The sequence below is a fragment of the Tupaia chinensis genome, unplaced genomic scaffold (genome assembly GCF_000334495.1).
Source record: "Tupaia chinensis unplaced genomic scaffold, TupChi_1.0 Scaffold000685_1, whole genome shotgun sequence".
In the NCBI taxonomy this organism is placed as follows: domain Eukaryota; kingdom Metazoa; phylum Chordata; class Mammalia; order Scandentia; family Tupaiidae; genus Tupaia; species Tupaia belangeri.
In genome coordinates, this window is record NW_006160208.1 from 3,244,599 (window position 1) to 3,264,673 (window position 20,075).

The 20,075-nt window shown below is 40.6% G+C and overlaps 1 protein-coding gene across 4 annotated transcripts in view; it reads right to left on the reverse strand.

Annotated features, from left to right (window-relative positions):
- The window catches only part of SORBS2 (sorbin and SH3 domain containing 2), a 277,647-nt gene that overhangs the window by 214,309 nt on the left and 43,263 nt on the right, over positions 1-20,075 (reverse strand). For all 4 annotated transcript variants that reach the window (XM_027776584.1, XM_014592382.2, XM_027776585.1 and 1 more), the window contains exon 2: positions 14,739-14,875. The gene's annotated coding sequence lies outside the window, so the exon portion shown is untranslated. The remainder of the gene's footprint in view (positions 1-14,738; positions 14,876-20,075) is intronic.

The following is a 20,075-nucleotide window of genomic DNA, read 5'->3' on the forward strand; positions in this document are numbered from 1 at the left end:
CATTCACTGCATAAATCCTCTTAAAATAGGAAATACTTTCTCCTCAATACTATCTCCAAGCCCATATTAAAGAAGTAAGATAATAAACGTTTATTCACTGCTATACTCAATCCCTATTACAAATTCTCATAAAGCATAACAAAAATGATTTGATAATTTAAATGTAAATATCACACTTATAACAATGCAAATGGAAGGACGCACAATACAAAAATTATCTTGAATATAGATGTACAACATATGCTTGTCTGCTAAAGTACTAAATTGATTTCTAATTCACCATTATAGAAGTTTGGGACCCCCAGAAAAATGACAGAAGTACAGGTCAGACATGATATCACTTATTATATTCATTTTCGTCTTCACAAAGTGTTCAGGAAATTTAAGCTGCGTTAAGTGCAAAGTTAATGCTGTCTCTCAATATTTGTAGCTGAGAACTGTATTGATATTTACAATTTATTCTGTATGCAAAATGTATCTAAGATGAAAGAGAGTGGAAAAAAGACTTTTTTATGCATATCTTAATTCAGGCAAGCAGCAAATAAAAAGAATAATGTAATGAATATCCATGGATTCACCATTCATCTTAAATAATAAGATATTATGAATACAGTTAAAGGTTGTTGGACATCTCTCTAACTGAAATCCCTTTAGTACTTTCACGGGTAACCAGTATCTGAATTTAACATTTATTAGTGCACATATATATTTTTACACTATTATGATATAGGGTTTATTATGATGTACTGTTTCTTAAGGTTAAAGCAATTCTTTTCTGTGTCTGGTTGTGAATTTTTATCTTGAAAGGTTGTTTTGAATTTACCCAATTTTTTTCTTCATTGACTGAGATTGGTCTACAGTCAGAGTGTAAAGTTTGGAACTGCAAACTCCATATGAATTCATACATAATGATACAAAAGTCTTTACGAAATAAAGGACTCAAGCAACATCAAAAGATCCTTATGACAATATTTCATTCAACAAATATGAAATTGCCTAAGGCATTAAAAGTGGTTGTCTGTGGTCCCTTAAAACACTATTTGATTTTATGTGTCAACTCCTAATTTCCTTCCTCTCTGATTTATATCTAAGAGCATTCTTATTTATTTATTTGTTTATTTTAAGATTTTTGCCATAGGGTACATGTGCTCACTAGGGAGAGACAGTGGAAGGGAAAGTGAGAAATCACCCACCAGGGGCATGGCCACACCTCAATCCCTACTCTTCCATTCTCCTCCTGGGATTTTGGGCCATGGATGCACACACGCCTAGAGTGATTTTCAAGCTACTGGGTCTGGGACTCGAACTATGGTCGACTGCCTTCACCATTGTGCCACTTGTCGGGCCTGCAAGAGCATTCTTAATACATACAGTCAAGTGTTATATATGCCAATCTCTAATAGTCACTAAAAAATACAAAAACATCATCTGTCAAATATTTTTATATTTAGTCTTTCACAATATTGATGGGGAAAAGGATATACGTGTATATATAAAATTATAATGTGGATTTTGAATTGTCAATGCTTTTTAATTTTAATATCAAAAATAGACAAAATATTTTTAAGGCAGATAAAAATCCCACTGCAATCAATTTTTCTCACCTTACAGTAAAAATTTTCCCTTATTTCCCAGACGAGTTTATACAAGCTTGGTTTTTAAGTGACAAATCTCACCATGTGAGGCAAGAAAAGTATATGTGCCAATTTTAAATTATTCCAGGAGCATGAAATACATCTGCTAGTTTTTTAAGTTGCCCAAATACAAAATAAAACAAAATATATTTTGTGCAAAGACAAGTAGCTAATACAATTTTTGTGCTTGTTTTTACAAAAAGTAACTTTCATTATTTTTGTCCACAAAAATCATCTGCACGTACAAAATTAACCTTTCAATTCAGGTTTTCATTCTTTTACATGATTTTGTTAGTTTCTCATCATTAGCCATGGTTTTATGATAGTTATGGCATAAAATTTAGAAACTTTTATATATACATGTATATATATGTATATATAAATATAAATAAGTTTGTACTATATGTACTACAGTTGTATGTGTGTATGTATATATATATATATGTGTGTGTGTGTGTATATATATAAAATTTTGTTTTTATTCTGCCTTGTATGAGAATAACCACAATACTTCATTGTATCTATGATGAAACTCCAGAAAGTTCATGGAAAAATAGAATAAAAAGTACAAGTTTTTTTTGGTACAAAAAGTTTGAAATCCATGCATTTTTTTTTTTTTTGGAGAGATTTTCGCTATAGGGCGCGTGCGCTCGCAAGACAGACAGAGAGAGACATAGAGACAGAAAGCGAGAAATCACCCCCCAGGGGGGATGGTCACGCTGCAATCCCTTCTCCTCCATTCTTCTCTCGGGATCTTGGGCATGCACGCACACGCGCCCGGCGTGAGTTCTAAGCCACCGGGTCCGGGACACGAACCGCGGTCGACTACGTGGGAGTCCAGCGACATAGCCATTATGCCAACTGCTGGTTCCCGAAATCCATGCATTTATTTTTTCTTTTTTTGGAGAGGTTTTTGCTATAGGGCATGTACGCTCACCAGAAAGACAGAGAGAGACAGAGAGATAGAAAGCGAGTAATCACCCCCCAGGGGGGATCACCACACTGCAATCCCTTCTCCTCCATTCTCCTCTTGGGATCTTGGGCACGCACGTACACGTACCTGGTGTGAGTTTAAGCCACCAGGTGCGGGACTTGAACTGCGGTCGTCTACATGGGAGTCCAGCAACATAGCCATTACACTAACTGCTGGTCCCATATTTTTATAATATGCATTTTCCATGAACTTTTGGAAGACCCTCCCCCCCATACATATAACAAGAAAATAGAAATGATTTAATTTCATGTCAGAAATGCTTCTTTTTAAATAAACTTTTTGCCATAGGGCATGTGTGTTCACTGGCAAGACAGTGACAGGGAAAGTGAGAAATCATCCCCCAGGGGGATGGCCTCACTGCAATCCTTTCTCCTCCATTATTCTCCTGGGATTTTGGGCACACATGTACCTGTACCTGATATGAGTTTCAAGCTATTGAGACCAGGACTCCAACCGTGGTCAGCTATGTGGAAGTCCAGGGCCTTAACCACCATGCCACTTGCTGGCCCCCAAAACATTTTTTTTCTTAAAAAGTTTAAACTCTACAACTAAGTGGTGATACTCTTCAACTATTTACTTCTCTCAAAAGTTAGTGCTTTACTACCCTGTACAGTCAGGGACAAGGACCACTTCCCATTTCAGAATGAGACTGGGATCTCTTAGTCTGATATTTAACAACCTTCCTGTGTTAGCACTAACCTTTTAATTAGCTCAAACACCTCCCTGCGAAATAAGTCCTTCACTATAGACTCTCTGTTCTGGCCCATTCACAGATGTGCACATGAAGGTTGACCAGATGCCAGGTCCTACCTTCTGACACTTGGCTCTGCTGGTATCCCAAGGATGTGGTTTCTAATCTAATTACATATTTAGATAGCCATATTTGTTTTTGGATAGTAGTTTCCCATTCATCACCCTGGTCTTTAACCATTTTTTAAAAAAAGTAAATACATATTCTCATAGTAAAAAAAGTCAGTATGGAATAGAAAATTCTTTTGATAAACTATACTGGGAAATTACATTGACTATATACTCATTAAATTTATGTAAAATGTACCCATACATAACTTTTTTTAACTCTTAGGTGTTTTTTAAATTAAGAGTGTCCTAAAACTTGCATGTTGCTTAGTTTGAAAATACTTCATTGGTTGCTTCAAACAAACACAAAACTTCTGAATACCATTTGGAGTTAAATTCAAAACCAACCCAATTTCTTAGGTTTGCAAAACTGAACACAGGAAGTAATGCTGTCAGGGGTAATGACTCTACTGAAATTAAACCAATTCAAAGTTATACTTGGGCTGGTATATTTCAGGGGTTAAAGTAACCAATATGCAATACTTTAAAAACACATGCTGTACATGTGTTTTTCTTTTGGGCTAAATTCAATCTTTCTTTTTTTCAGCCCCAAATTTACCTTTAGAGCAAGAGATGAATGTTTCTATTCTATCCTTTCTAATATTGAATTGGCCTTTCATGAGAGAGAGTATTTTTTCATTTAAATCATGTCATTGCTAACCTGGTTCATTCTGCTGTACTGACAGGTTGTTTCAATTGGCCTGTCCTCCGTTCGGTTTGTGATACCTTTGGGATGGTCATGTCTTTTTCCATAATCCTCTACCTTCTTTGGTTATATTTTTCTTTTAGTGAAGTACAGAAAGTCAAAACTTGTTAAGATTTGGCAATGTTTCTAAACTGCTTAGCCCACTTGTTTCCTTATTTGTTATTTTTGTGTTTTAATAATGGGGTAGAGACTCAGTCATGGTGGATAGCCTTAGCACAAGCTCTGCAGTAGGGAGGTAACCTGGTAGGTTGGGGTTCAGTTCCCAGGTTGACCTATATACATCAGGGTGTACACACATGTGGTTATGATCCTGGCTTGCTGAGAAACACAGTGGAGGGGGAGGACAAAGACATGAGATCTTGTTGAGGGTGTTTCTCTCCCTTTTTTTTTTGGTCTCTCACTCATGAAATAAATAAATAAAATAAAACAAAAAACTGAGTAGAATGGCAATGACACAGAAACTTCTCTGGGTGTCAGTGTCTTTGCCAGTATAAGGGGAAGCATAATATTTGCACGACCAACCCAGATGGCATAGTCGTTAAGGCAACTGCTTCCCACACGGCCAACTGTGTGGGTTTGAGTCTTGGAGCTAGGGACTTGAAAAACATGCTGGGCACGTGAGCAAGCATGCCCAAAATCCTGTGAGGAGGATGGAGGAGAAGGGAAGGGTATGGTTTTCCCTCCTGGGAGTGATTTCTCACCTTCCCTGTCTCTCTATCTCCAGAGAACACACATCCCTTATAGCAAATTAGGGAAAAAAAAAAAAAAGACCAATAACCTCCCTCCATTAAAGGAGATGATTGAAAAAAGAAATCATAGTTATTGAATATGAAATAGCTATGTATTTGATGACAAAGTAAAAATACAATCTATTGTGTTGTATCTTGAACATTCAATACAATTATAGGGCCCTTATTTTGCTGGTAGAGTTTTATTTTCTAGCACAAGGTCTAAAGAGGGCAGTGGGGAACTGCCCTGAGGTCTTAGGCTCTGTACAGGGGTCTCCTCATCTCATTGTACTGCTGCCTTCTTGATCCCCTTCCCCATTACATCTGCTTAACAGGGCTCAGTGTGTCATCTCTCTATTCTTCTTGAACATTACTCAGCAAGATTACGAACATGACCTGGTGGTCCTCAATAAATGCAAGCTCATTGCACCTTCCCAGGAGCATCCCTATGAGAGTGTTTGGCTGTGCCAGACATCTGGCTATTCTTCGAGCATTGACTTCTCTCTCCTCCAAGTCTTTGCTTGTGGCCATCCTCTTCTCCCTAAAAGCCCTCTGATCCAAACTGAAGGCCCAATTCTAGTTCAGCTTCTCCTGTGTGGAACACCTCTGATTTCCTAGTACAACCCACGCCTGACTACCAATCCCAGCTCTCTGCTCTGATAGTCCTGGGGCCCGCAACACTGCGCATTTTCTTCTGTGTGTGTTATGATCCAGGGCAACGCGTCTGATTTTCCCGCCAGACCGATCACGTGTGGTGCAGCTTCTTGCGGAAGGAAGGCTCGGGAACAGACTCCCATACTCATTCAAGGGTGTTGACTGATCAGATTTTTTTTAGAGGTTTTTGCTATAGGGCGCGTGCACTCGCCAGACAGACTGAGAGAGACAGACAGAAAGCGAGAAATCACCCCCCAGGGGGGATGGCCACGCCGCAATCCGTTCTCCTCCATTCTCCTCTCAGGATCTTGGGCATGCACACACACCGCTGTCGACTACATGGGAGTCCAGCGACATAGCCATTACGCTAACTGCTGGTTCCTTGACTGATCAGATTTTAAATAACACACATAGTCCTCACATTCACATGAAAAAAAAAAAAAAAAAAAACTGACTTCTAACTAAGATTGCATTTAAGACATTTGAAAAATGCTTTGAAGATTTTGAATCTCCCATAGATATTAGCAATGAAAACAGATTTGGCCATATTTACTTGATTTGTTTCAAAAGGAGGGAAAAGAGAGTATGCAAGGACAGTATGTGGGCTGTTATTTTGAAAAAGCAAGAAATATTATCAGTTTGGTTTGTTTTCAGGTTTTTGCCATAGGGTGCACGTGCCCACGGGAGAGAGACAGAGATAGAGAGAAAGAAAGTGGGAAAGTGAGAAATCACCACTCAGGGGGAATAGCCACCCTGAAATCCCTTCTCGGCTTTTTCCTCTTGGTATTTTGGGCACAAGAAAGTGTTCTCTATTTATTTATACACTATGTCATACCAACTGCAGAGTGAGAACCCATAAACAAGAAGAAAATATTCTTCAGGTGAAAATACAAGTAGACAATAAAGTTGCAGCCAAAAATTAAAATGGGGTCTAGCCCCATGGAGCAGTGGTTAAGTGCTGTGCAAAGAAAATTGGATCCCAGAGACCAGCAGTTAGCGTAATGGCTATGTCGCTGTTTTCCCATGTAGTCGACTGTGGTTTGAGTCCCGGACCTGGTGGCTTAAACTCACGCCAGGCACATGTGCGTGCATGCCCAAGATCCCGAGAAGAGAATGGAGGAGAAGAAGAGATTGCAGTGTGGCCATCCCCCCTGGGGGGTGATCTCTCACTTTCTGTCTCTCTGTCTCTCTCTGTATTACTGGCAAGTGCACGTGCCCTACAGTAAAAACCTCAAAAAAAAAAAAAAAAGAAGAAAAGAAAATTGGGTCCCATATAGCTAACCAGGGTTCTAGTCCCTGGCCTAGTGATTTGAGGCTTGTGTGTACATGCCTATGGTCCTGATGGGATACAGAATTGGTGGAAAACAGACTGCAGTATGACTGGGCCCCACTGAGGAGTGCTTTCTTTCTCTCCCTGTGACATTAAAAAATATAATAATAATAAAATAAAAATGAGTACCATTTTAATAGAAGGAGGCAGAGCTCCTTTAAGACTGGGGAAGGAAATACACAAAATGAACATGGAGCATCTTTTAGTGCCAGGGGAGGGAAAAAAAAAAAAAAACTCAGAATGATGGGAGTAAGGCAGCAAAGGGACATTGGAGCCAGCTGAAAGAGTCCAGTGGATAAATCTGAAACAAACTGAACAACAAAATACATAAAGTAATATTAGATTAAAACCCACAATAGAGGGCCAGCAGGTGGTGTGGTGGTTAAGGGCACTGGACTCCCATATGGCTGACCATGGTTCAAGTCCTGGACCTGGCGGCTTGCTCTCTATCTCTCCTTCTCTCATTCTGTCCCTTTCTGGTCAAATTGAAGTAAATAAATAAATGAATAAATAAAGTTAAATAAAATAATTCCTAAAAAAATAAATCCCACAATATACAATAAATATCCATATGTTCATAGTGATACAACTAAATTTAAATAAAGGAGGAGAATAGAGAGTTCCCTCATGCAAAAGAATTCTAAATAATCTATCCTCCCCAAAGGAGGAGCATAATTTCCCACTTTTTAAGTGTGGGTTGTGCATAGTTGCTTCCTTCCAAAGAGAACATTCTAGAAAGGGGGAGAAAGAGTACATTTACAGTGGAGACACCTGATAAACCCCACCTTGTCAGGTGGTCACGGTCAACATCAACAGTGACATGTCACATACATAGTAGGTATTCTTTTTTTTTTTGGAGAGATTTTCACTGTAGGGCGCGTGCGCTCGCCAGACAGACAGAGAGAGACATAGAGACAGAAAGCGAGAAATCACCCCCCGGGGGGATGGTCACGCCGCAATCCTTTCTCCTCCATTCTCCTCTCGGGATCTTGGGCATGCATGCACACGTGCCCGGCGTGAGTTTTAAGCCACCGGGTCCGGGACACGAACCGCGGTCGACTACGTGGGAATCCAGCGACATAGCCATTACGCTAACTGCTGGTTCCCAATAGTAGGTATTCTTGATATGACTTCATGAGGAGGACACATAACCTTCCAACCTGTAACCCTTGTCTGATAATGAGAAAAATGTCACACAAATCTCCACAGAAGGATGTCCTACAAAATACCCGCCTGATATTTCCCATCAACAACAGGAAAACGACTGTCACAGACAAGAGGAGCCTAAGGAAACAGGGTGGCTAAAGGAGATAGCTTTCTAGCAGGCCCTGGGGCAGAATGAAGACATTAGGTAAACCTAAGGATGTATGAGTAAAGTCTGACTTTAGTTAATAACATCAGTATTGGTTCAATAGTTGTAATGGGTATCATATTAATATAAGACCTTAAGAGTAGAGGGAACCTGGTGTGGAGAGTATGGAAACCCTTGTCCTGTCTTTACAACTTTTCCATAAACTTGAAATTGTTTTAAAATAAAAAGTTTTGGTGAAAAAAATTAAAATGGATTGTTGCCCATAGCCTCATGGTTAAGGGAGCTGGATCCCAATGACCGACTGAACTTCAAATCCTAGCCTCAGTGGCTTGAAAAACACACCAGATGCGTGTGTGCATGTGCCCAGATCCCTACAGGATGGGGAAGTGGAGGAGAAGGGATTATGGAGTGACCACACCTCCTTGAGGGATACTTTCTCCCTCCTCTCCTCCTCAGTGTCTCTCTCACAAACATACACACCCTCTGGTAATTAAAAGAAAAATTAAAATATATATCTTGTTGGGACCTGAAAGATTGACTTCATGTCCAGTTTATTTTTATTCCCTTGTGAACTGTTTAACAGTTATTAAATACACGTCTCCCTGTGATGCATATGCAAATATTCTTCTAATTCAGAGGAGACCATGGCCTGGCTTTGTAAAACATGTAGAAAGTTTGTCTCCCAGAGAGCTAGCTACCTTAGGGCTTTGTATCCTTCAGAGATTCAGGCTCGGTGGAGTTTGCAGGGAAAGTCTTTGTTCCTCTTGGGGGAAAAAAAATAAAAGAGTGAGCAGAAAAGAGAGAGGGTGCTATGAGAAAAGAAAACGTGGCTGGGCCAAGAGACTGTGGAGGCCCCTGTCCAGGTGGAGTCTAGTCTCTATAGAGTCTTCGCTATTCTAACTCGAGCTGGTGGCCCAGGTGATGGAAGTTTCCAGCAGGTCGGAGAGTGATTTATGGGGTTCTTAGGGTCTGCTTTGTGATTCTTCAGGACAACAAAACCCAGGAATGCAAGTGGCCATAAGGAGACTAGACTTGCAGGCTCTAAGACCATTGGTGTTTTTTGGTATTATAATAATTATGGTATATTTTAAGTACAACTTCTTATTTCAGAGAACTATCTAATAACCAAATAACAAGAATTTAGTGGGAGAATGATGGCTTTTCTGGAAATCATTGTTTTATCTACTTCAGGTAAATAATCCTCTTGGTCTATCGAGAGAGACTGTGTTGTAACATCATTACTGACCAGACAGATACTATTTTTTTTATTTAAACAAATGCATCCTATAAATAAATTTAGGCTAAAATAATGTATCTTTGAGAGACGTATAAGTATTACATGGACTCCATTTTTCTCTTCCTTCCTTTTTTTTCTTTCTTTCTTCCTTTTTTCTTAATTTCTTTCTTTCTTTTTTCTTCCCTTTCTTTTTCTCTCTCCCTCTCTTTCTTCCTTCTTCCCCTTTCCTTCTTTCTCACTCGCTCTTTTTTCTTTCACTTCATATGAGAGAGTGAGAGAGCCACTCTCCACAGGTCCTGCAAAGCTGTGATCTCCCCATGGCCTCCGAGTCAGCCATAATGGCAGGTGTCCATAAGTGTCTGGCATGTCCAGGTTGAACTGGGGTCTGCAACTGGGCCTCATGTGGCCCCAGCAAGTGCAGTAGCACCCCGCACCCGTATACCTGTAGCATCATGGCTGGGCCATCTCCAATTTTCTGACAGTAAATTAAGCACAAAGAGATTTTAAAGTCATTGATTCTCCGATTTTTACACTCTTAAATGATGAATGATATAAGGTTTTTTATAACTTAGGGAAACATTTGTAGGTACCTGGGTTCGTGTTTATTTTCAACTTGACATTTTTACCCTTCCTTTTGTCCTATTATGTTATGGATGATGAATGTTTTAAAAAGATTAACTTCTTATACCTGATGTGGCTGGAGATACACTTGGATTGTTTTATTTTCTCTAGAACTTCCATCTGAGCTTCTTCCTTCTTCTGCGCTAGTTTAAGGATATAAAAATCAGGTATACTGATAAATGTTATACTGTGAATTCTGCAGTGTTAATATGTAACTCCTGCATACATGAATCTTAGCTTTTGGTATTGCCAGTTTCTCAAATGCTTTACCTAGTGTGGGATTAACTACAGTAATTTTCTTTTTTTTCAGAGAGGTTTTCGCTATAGGGTGCGTGCGTGCGTCAGAGAGAGAGAGACAGAGAGACAGAAAGTGAGAAATCACCCCCCAGGGGGGATGGCCATGCCACAATCCCTTCTCCTCCATTCTTCTCTCAGGATCTTGGGCATGCACACACATGTGCCCGGCGTGAGTTTAAGCCACTGGGTCTGGGACTCAAACCAGGGTCGACTATATGGGAGTCCAACGACATAGCCATTACACCAACTGCTGGTCCCAACTACAGTAATTTTTCAAGTCATCTGCTAGAATGCAGGCTGTATCTTTAATAAAATTATATATAATATGTTTTATATATATATATGTATATATATACACACACACATACATACACACACATACACACACACACACACACATATATATATATTTTATATATATATATATAAAATCCAATAAAAATAATATTTTTTATCTGCCAGAGAGCATGTGTGCTCACTGTGGAAAGAAGAGAGAGGAAGAGAGAGAGAGAGAGAAAGTGAGAAAGCATCCCCCATGGAGGAGGGGCACACTGCAATCTCTTCTCCATCTCTCCCTCCTTGCAGGATTTTGGGTGCACAAACAAGTCTGGCTTATTTCTCAAGCCTCTGGGTCTCGAGGTCTAGGACTTGAACCATGTGGTTGGCCATGTGAGATCCAGCTACCTTAACCAGCATGCCACCAGTCAGCCCAATATAAAAGCATATTTTGTTAAATAACAACACGACTATAACATTTTAAAATGAAACTTGATGGCAATTTAATTTTATAATGAATCTATATAAATTTCACTAAAGTTAGTCCGACCAAATCTTTTGTGAGGTCATAAGTTTGTTTCTATAAAAGCCCTTCAAATGAGGTCAGGAATCTTTCAACTGAAAGAATAATGACTCCAGTCTTACTTTCCTGGGTGTCTTAGTATTTTACAAGGACCACAGAACTAAGAGCTGGGACAGACTCTTGTGAGTCTACCTACAACTATTCCGGTCTCCCAATTGGTCCTATTTTCATTGGACATTATTTACTATGTCTGGAATCCTAACGCTTAGTGTCTTTAATGAAAAAAACTAATACAAAAATGTTTCAGTGTTCAGCCAATACAAATTTATATGATCAACAAGAGAAAGGAATGTTTGCAGATCCTGGGCTTGATAATTTTTGTTTTCGACGTGATAGGTTTGTTCAGCAAAGCTTATGAATCTCCTCTGCTATCCACAACTACCCTCACCCAAACCACACATGCGCACACACACACACACACACACACACACACACACCCCTCCACAACCAGGTCCCTTTTGACTACTAATCCACGCATAAACTTTAGATCGCCAAGCTTTTCTAAAGGAAATTGACTCCACTGAGCACTCCTTTATTCTCAGTATACATTGCATCACGAGTAATGGTACTAAACTTTCCAACGCTTACAATGTTCCTTAGGAGTGTATCCGTTGAGCAGGCGAAAAAAAATATCTGGAAGTTTATTATTTTTTCCACCAATATATTTGACACCACTTTTGGAGAGCGAACAAAAGGCATACTGTCAAGCAGACAGACCTGGACAAAATGTTACTGTTTGTTCCTCACGAGCACAGAGGTATATTTAAGCAAAGAAAGACATTCCACGACTCTCCTGGGACTTCCTTCCTTCAGCTGAATTATACCAACATGTTCACACCACGGTGGTTCAGACCGAGTTGGAATTTAAAATGCAAACTTCCATTTGCCAATGCTTAAATACCACAGCTATAAAAATGCATATTAGGATTGAAGCTGGCTTTAAAATATCATAGGACAAGTGGCAGCTTATTGGGAAGACAATGTGTATACACATGAAGTTTTAATAGCAGATATGGACATAAGGAATGTCCTTGTCGGACAGAGTCTAGAGTTATACAACGAAGCCTCAAAGTCGCCACAAGTCACCTGGCTTTGGATTATGTTTCAAATCCAGGCTCACGGACATTCATGAAACGGTTTGGCAAAGATGGGCCAAGTTTCGAGCAAGGCTGGGCAGAATGCTTCTTTCATGTGGGACCTGTGTGAAACTCAGTGGTTTTGGTTAGGTTTCTCCTTGAGTTTCACATTCAAACAATTCAAAGTTTCGAAGTAAAATTAAGGGTTGAAAAGACATAGAAAGGAAAAAAAAAAAAAAGCAACAAAACAGGGGGGGAAGAAAAGTACAGTGATTTGCCTGGAAATGGAATGACCATCTACCATCTTGCAAGCCATTCATCCTGATGCCTTTCGATTTTGTAACTGGACTTGTACCGCCTTTAGTAATGCACCTGCAGTCGGCCCTGCTGGACCAAGGCCTCTGTTATCAAGAGGGAGAGTTTTCTATGACAGATCCCCAAAGGCCTGTGGAAGCAGTGAAGCACACGCTCAAGATAAATGAAAGACTGAATATGATGAGTGTACCCTGAAATGTGATTAATGTGCTCCTGATAATGTAGGTCTGAAGGGAGAAAAGTGACAATGAAATGCTTGGGTTTTGGAAATGAAGAATTAGAACATCTATAGGTTTTCCATCCACATTCGAGAGACGACATTGCTTCTGCTCCTAATTCCAGAGGACCTCTCCCATGACATTCTCCACAACCCCACCCTTCTGAAACCCTGCCCTGTGGCCACTTGCTTGCTTCCCTTTTAGCAAAGTGCAGGGAACAGGGAGCAGAAGGCCTCAGCCTGAAAGCCACAGTCTTCACCCAGCGCTTAAACAGTCTCCTGACTGGATTAGGCTCCTTCTATTCGCAACCTGCCACAGACCATGCAGGGAGAGTTTGCCAGGGAATGTCAAACTTGCTATCTGACTGAGGACCCTGAAAATACCCTGTGCTTGGGGTAAGAAAGAAAAGGATAACACAAATGCAACATACACCTGGGTATTCTTTAAAATGAAGAGACTATTTAAGAGTTGACGAAATGGCTAGTAAGTGCTACATGTTTATTCATTTAGGAAGTAACATTTTTTTCTCCCCCATTTCTTCTCTTTCACCTAGAAGTTTCACTAGTTTAAAAGACTTCTGGCTACTGAGTGTTTCTTGGTTTTGTTTTCTTTTCTTTTTAAAATTCTTTCTTGTTACTTCCTTTTTTTGCTGTTGCTGTTACCCAGGAGATCATTATGTGTTTAAAATGCATGTTTTCTTTTGACATGTGGTCTGTGATACCAATAAACATCTTTGGGGAAAAAAAAAAAGAATCTCTAAATTCCAAGGATTTTAGTGTCCATGTTAAAAAAAGCAACAGTTAAGCCCCAGGCACTTTGTAGTTTTGAGGAAGCAGGGCATTCAAGCAAGGGGTTGATAGAGCCCGCTTCTGTGCACTGTCATTTGCTGCTTGCTTTTAGACATCTGCACAGAGGGGAGCAGTGTTTTGTCCCTAAGTCTACTTGATGGGAGACCCTTGCCAGAAAACCCTTTTCAGTTGGGAGCCCCTATAGAATTAAAATCTAAGACATATCAGTGAAGAAAATCAAAGCTCCAGTAAATTATTTAAAGAAAATTTTATCAAAGCATTACACTCTATTCCCTGAAAAAAAAAATGCAACAAACAAACAAACAAACAGAAACAACTAACCTTTTTACTGAACATAGTGAATGCCCACAATCAAAGCAAATGCTATGTTTGAAGTTAAAGTCCACAGATCAAAGTACTTTACAAATGTCAAGTGCACGCATGACGGAGGGGAGCAGGGAGACCAAGATTACACATTCACATTAGTGAAATCCATCAGCAAATGAATGTAACCAGAGATAGCAGCGGTAAGGAATTTTCAAAACGGGAGTCACCTGAATTGTTCTAGGACTATACAAAGTAACGATAAAAGTTAAAACAACAAAAAAATGGAAAACACAAGCTAAAGCAGTTCTCATTCCATCCTAGCAGGTAACAAAACGGCGATTAAAGGAGACTATTGTAATATAACTACCTCATTGTCCTTTAATAAGATGTTTTCTTTACTCCGGTGGTTGCACCTTTTTATTTGTTTTTGTTTAAATGCCCTTAGAAAGTTAAAAATAAGAAAGCAGTCTAAACAACAAAATTATGCTGTCTGAAAGGTTCTCTTGAGCTTTGGCGATCAGGCTTAATTAGAGTTCTGACCTGGTGCTCAGTCACAGTCAAGTCTGTCGAGGAGGTCGGTACTGCAGAGCACGTTAAGAAAGTTTAAAGTTACAGTCACAAAAATACACAGATGCTACGACTGGATTCCAGAACCCAATACTTACCTGCAAATCATTTGCAGTCTCCCCCCACCCACCATGTTCACTATAAATAAGTTACTTGAAGAGCATTCATCACAAACATACCAGACAACAAGTGAGTAATTCCAGAATGAAAATCTTACCTCCAGGCAGCTGTGTTCAACCGTTGGCTCTAAGCAGAGTAGGAGTCAGTGGCCTTTTACATGTAGAGATTGTTTATTTAGCCCTTTTTAAAAGGTCTTGAACTCCAGAGGTTTAAGGTTAAGTCCAATCCAAGTGTCTGAAGGGGGAAAAAGGCAGCAGAGAAGGCAAATAAGAGAGAGAAAGAATCCCAGCTGCTGGGTGGTGCTACTGTTCCGAGAGCATTTGAGCTATTTTCAGCGTTAACAGCAGCAGTCCGCAAAGGGACGAAAATGCCTTACCCGAATCGCCACCCCCTACCCTGGAGGGAAAAAAAACACAAACCAGGAAACCCACAACAACTTGGTTCATTGTGCAAATATTCATTTAAATGTTGAGGACAACTGCCAGCACTACTGGGAAAAAAAAAAAAAAGCCTTAACTAAAATTTTAAAAAAAAAAATGTCCGCAAAGGGACGAAAATGCCTTACCCGAATCGCCACCCCCTACCCTGGAGGGAAAAAAAACACAAACCAGGAAACCCACAACAACTTGGTTCATTGTGCAAATATTCATTTAAATGTTGAGGACAACTGCCAGCACTACTGGGAAAAAAAAAAAAAAAGCTTGACTAGAATTTTAAAGAAACACAGTGTCTTATCATAATCCTCATCATTTTCAAAATGATTTACCTGATTCATGGAGAATCAGATGTTATATTTATGCCTTATTGAGAAAGATCTCACCTGGTTTAACTTGCTTATATTGGGTCTTAAAAAATATTTTAGATCTGCCTTGTAGGACTATCTCTTGCCAGCCTGTTTTTCTTAAGATTGAAGACACATGGTTTCTTTCTAGCACACATCTACATTTCCAGTTTCATCAACGATGCTATTTTTGAAAGGTACTGAGTTGAGCTGTTGACGTTTCTTATCTGTTGGCAGAGACTGGGGACCCTTCGGTGACGTGATGCAGACAGACACCCATCCCCTCTCTGCCTCCACAGGCCAATGAAGGGAGAATTCAGATCAGTCACCAGTGATGACTGACAAACTTGGAGCTTTCAGTTTGTTTCTGGAATTAAAAACTAAGATTTAAAAGTCATATTCATGTATTTATTCATTCATTGACTCACTTATCAGATAGTTTTGTGGTAAGCACTTCTGAACCTACTATCTGCCAGGCACTGAGGAAAATAATGGTGGGCAGGAGGCCTGCAGGTGGCATGGTAGTGAAGGTGCTGGACTCCCACATGACCCACTATGGTTCAAGTCCTGGACCTGGCAGTTGGCTTTCTCACTTTCTCTCTCTTCCTCCCTCTCTCCCTTGTCTCTCTCTCTGGTGAGTGCATGTGCCCTCTAGCAAATTAAATAATAATAATAAATAAATAAAATTAAATAAATAATTCTTTACCAAAATAATGGTGGACAGCGTAAGCAATATCCTTGTCTTCAGTGGTTTACAGCACACAAAAATAACAAGAATGAATAAAGTCAAACTGTGTTGTATTTCGCGAGCTCTTTCTCACCTGATCAAACAATTTGAGCCATACCAACCCAAGATCGAGACCTCTTTCTGCTACGCTAGGGCGATGTGTGTCATCACATCACCTTCTGGCCACCACTGCTTCCTCATTCCGTTTACAGTGCACTGGGAAAGAAAGTTAGCTACCTTCTATCCAGGACACACCAAAGTGTTTCTATAAAACCTTTATCCCAGGTAAAAGAAACTCTTGAGTCTTTCCAACCTTTTAGTCCCCTAACATGCTTAAAGTAGTCAGAAAATGCTGCTGAGAGGCTTTATATCAAGAGGTGAAAAAGGATTCTCCAATCTTAATCCAATAGAACAACCACTTTGATATGTTTTATCAATAGTACAAGATTGGTTATTAGATAGCAAATCCAATTTTCTTTTGCAACTAAGGAAAGACACTTGAATTGGTTCTAGAAAACACTGAGGATGAGGTCAGATGGTGGCACTGCGGTAAAACACAATGCATTGCAAGGCCAACCCACGTGGAAGGGTCCAGGTTTCAGTCTGGAGAACTTTTTGAACACTCCAGACACACGAGTGCTCATGATCTAGGGCAGACTGAGGCCAAGGGTAGACCATGGCACCAAGACTCTGTTAAGGATGCTGGACCAGCAGTTAGTGTAATGGCTATGTTGCTGGACTCCCATGTAGTCAACCGCGATTTGAGTCCTGGACCCAGTGTGGCTTATACTCACGACGGCTGCGTGTGCGTGCGTGCCCAAGATCCCAAAAGGAGAATGGAGGAGAAGGGATTGTGGTGTGGCCATCCCCCTGGGGGATGATTTCTCACTTTCTATCTCTCTATCTCTGTCTTTCTGGCGATCACATGTGCCCTATAGCAAAAACCTCCCCCCCCCAAAAAAAAACAAGACTGTGTTAAGGGTGCCACCTGTCTGTCTCCTTCATTCATGAGAGATATACATAAATACACTTTAAAAGGAAAGAAAATACTGAAGATTATGTATGATGGGCAAGAAGACAGTTACATGGCTACTATTTCAAGTACTATGTTAAACTAGTTAAATCCTTCATCTCAATAGAACTTACATTAAAACCGTGTAGATATTTTAATTGAAAAAAAAAAAAAGCAATTTATGGGGACCAGCAGTTAGCGTAATGGCTATGTCGCTGGACTCCCACGTAGTCGACCGCGGTTCGCGTCCTGGCCCCAGTGGCTTAGAACTCACGCTGGGCACGTGTGAGTGCGTGCGTGTCCAAGATCCCGAGAGGGAGAATGGAGGAAAAGGGATTGTGGCGTGGCCATCCCCTCGGGGGGGTGATTTCTCGCTTTCTGTCTGTCTCTCTCTGTCTGTCTGGCTAGTGCACGCGCCCTATAGCATAAAGAAAAACCTCTCCCCCCCCAAAAAAAAAGGAAAAAAAAAGAAATTTTTCTTGAAATGTCAAACCTGTGAAATAAGATTAACGTTGTTTTCAACATATATACCAGGTTTTTCTTCTTCTTCTTCTTTTTTTTAGAGAGAGAGATTTTTGCAATAGGGTGTGTGTAGTACCCACTGGAGAGATAGAGACAGAAAGTGAGAAATCACCCTTGAGGGGGATGCCATGCTACAATCCCTTCTCATCCATTCTCCTCTTGGTATTTTGGGCATGCACATACATGTACCCAGCGTGAGTTTCAAGGTGCTGGATCTGGGTCTTGGACTGTGGTTGACCATATGGGAGTCCAGAGCCTTAACCACTATGCTATTTGCTGCCCCCTACACCAATTTCCTTTTTTAATAACTACAGAGTCATGCATTTTTCTGTCCATTTATTTTAAATGGTCACATTTTAATATGACTTAAATAGCTGCCAGTTTAAAACAGGATATTTGTTTTACTTGATCGCAATGTTGAACCGTAATTCTAGAGCAAAAGTTGGAAGTCTAGACTCAGACAATTTTTTAAAAAATTGCTTTTATTTTTCTATCATTGTAATAGCTTATAACATAAAGGATAACACATTTGAAAACTGGTCTTCCTAGGCCAGCAGGTGGTGTGGAGGTTAAGGCACTGGCTCCCACACAGCCGACTCTGTAGTGCGAGTCTCAGGCCCAGTGGCTTGATATCACACTGGGTGTGTGTGGGTGAGAATGAAGGAGGAGGGCTCACAGTGTAGTCAGTCCCCCTGGGGATGTGTTCTTACTTTCTCTCTTGCTCTCTCTCTCTCTCTCTGGTGAGTGCACACACCCTAGGGGGTGGGGGAAAAATATCTTCCTTGGGACCAGCAGATGTGTAATGGTTATGTAGCTGGACTCTAAAATAGTCAACCATGGTTTGAGTCCTGGACCTGGAAGCTTAAAATTCATGCTGGGTGCATGTGCGTGCATACCCAAAGTCCCAAGAGGAGAATGGAGGAGAAGAAACTGCAGCATAGCTATGGGGGGTGGTATTTTTCACTTTCTATCTCTCTGTCTCTTTGGTGAGCACTAACGTCCTACAGCAAAAATCTCTCTCTAAAAAAAAAAAGAAAGAAAGAAAGAAAAGAAAAAAGAAAAAAGAAACAAAAGCCTTCCTTGAAAAAGTATGGATGTTGGGACCAGCAGTTAGCGTCATGGCTATGTCGCTGGACTCCCATGTAGTCGACCACGGTTCGAGTACTGGACCCAGTGGCTTAAACTCATGCTGGGCACATGTGCATGTATGCCCAAGATCCCGAGAGGAGGATGGAGGAGAAGGGATTGTGGCATGGCCTTCCCCCCTGGGGGGTGATTTCTCACTTTCTGTTTCTCTCTGCCTTTCTGGCAAGCGCATGTGCCCTATAGCAAAAACCTCTCCAAAAGAAAAAAAAAAGAAAAGAAAAAGTATAGATGTTAATAAAACAAATAAAGATGAGCTAATTCACTACTAAGTCAGCCATTAATTTTAGATTCCAGGCTGCTTGTTTTCCACATCAATCTTAGGTAGAGCTCATTGACTCACTTTCACCTCCCAGGGGCAAAACCCGCACTGGAACACCCAGGCGGTGACCTCGCTCACTGCTGCCAGTGGAGCTGAGGCCCATCTTGCCTGTGGTTCACCAAGGTCTCCTTCATTCCCCACGGATCCCAACTATCCAAACCGCCTATCGAGAAGCACTTTCAACAGACCTGATGTCACAGAGGAGCACAAGTTGGACACTAGGCGTGTTTTTTGTTGTTGTTCTTTTCTTTCTTTCTTTTTTTTTTTCTTTTTTAAAATTTTTACCATAGGGCATGTGCTCTCTCTGGAGAGAGGCAGAGAGAGACAGAAAGAGGGTGAGTGAGAAATCACCCCCTAGAAAAGGATGGCCATGCTGCAATCCCTTCTCCTCCCCACTCTCCTCTTGGGATTTTGGGTACACATGCACATGTGCCTGGCAGGATTTTCAGGCTACCAGGTCCAGTACCTGAACCACAGTCTGCCACATGGGAATCCAGAGCCTTAACTATCATTCCATCTGGTCCCTCACAGGCTTATTTTTAGAAGTTAGAATCATTCGACTAACCAGGGTTCATAGACGGGCTGACATATTTGGGTAGACTCAGGACTCGAACCAGGAACCTCCCCATATGGCCTCCAGGACAGTATAGCAACACCCCTACTGCCTATCCTAGCACAGCTGGGTCAGCCTGTGCATTTTAGCAGCATCTCTAGCCTATATGTAGGCACATTGAAATCTAAGAGAAAATAGTACAGTGTCTCTCATCCCTAGGTGCATATCAGGCTTAACTGGAAAACTTTAAACCATGTGAATACCCTGGACCCACTCCAAGAGAGTTTAATTTAATCAATCCGGATGAGACCCAAGTATCTGCATATCTAAAAAGCTCTGGAGTGCTTCCAGTGTACAAGCAACCATTCTGAATT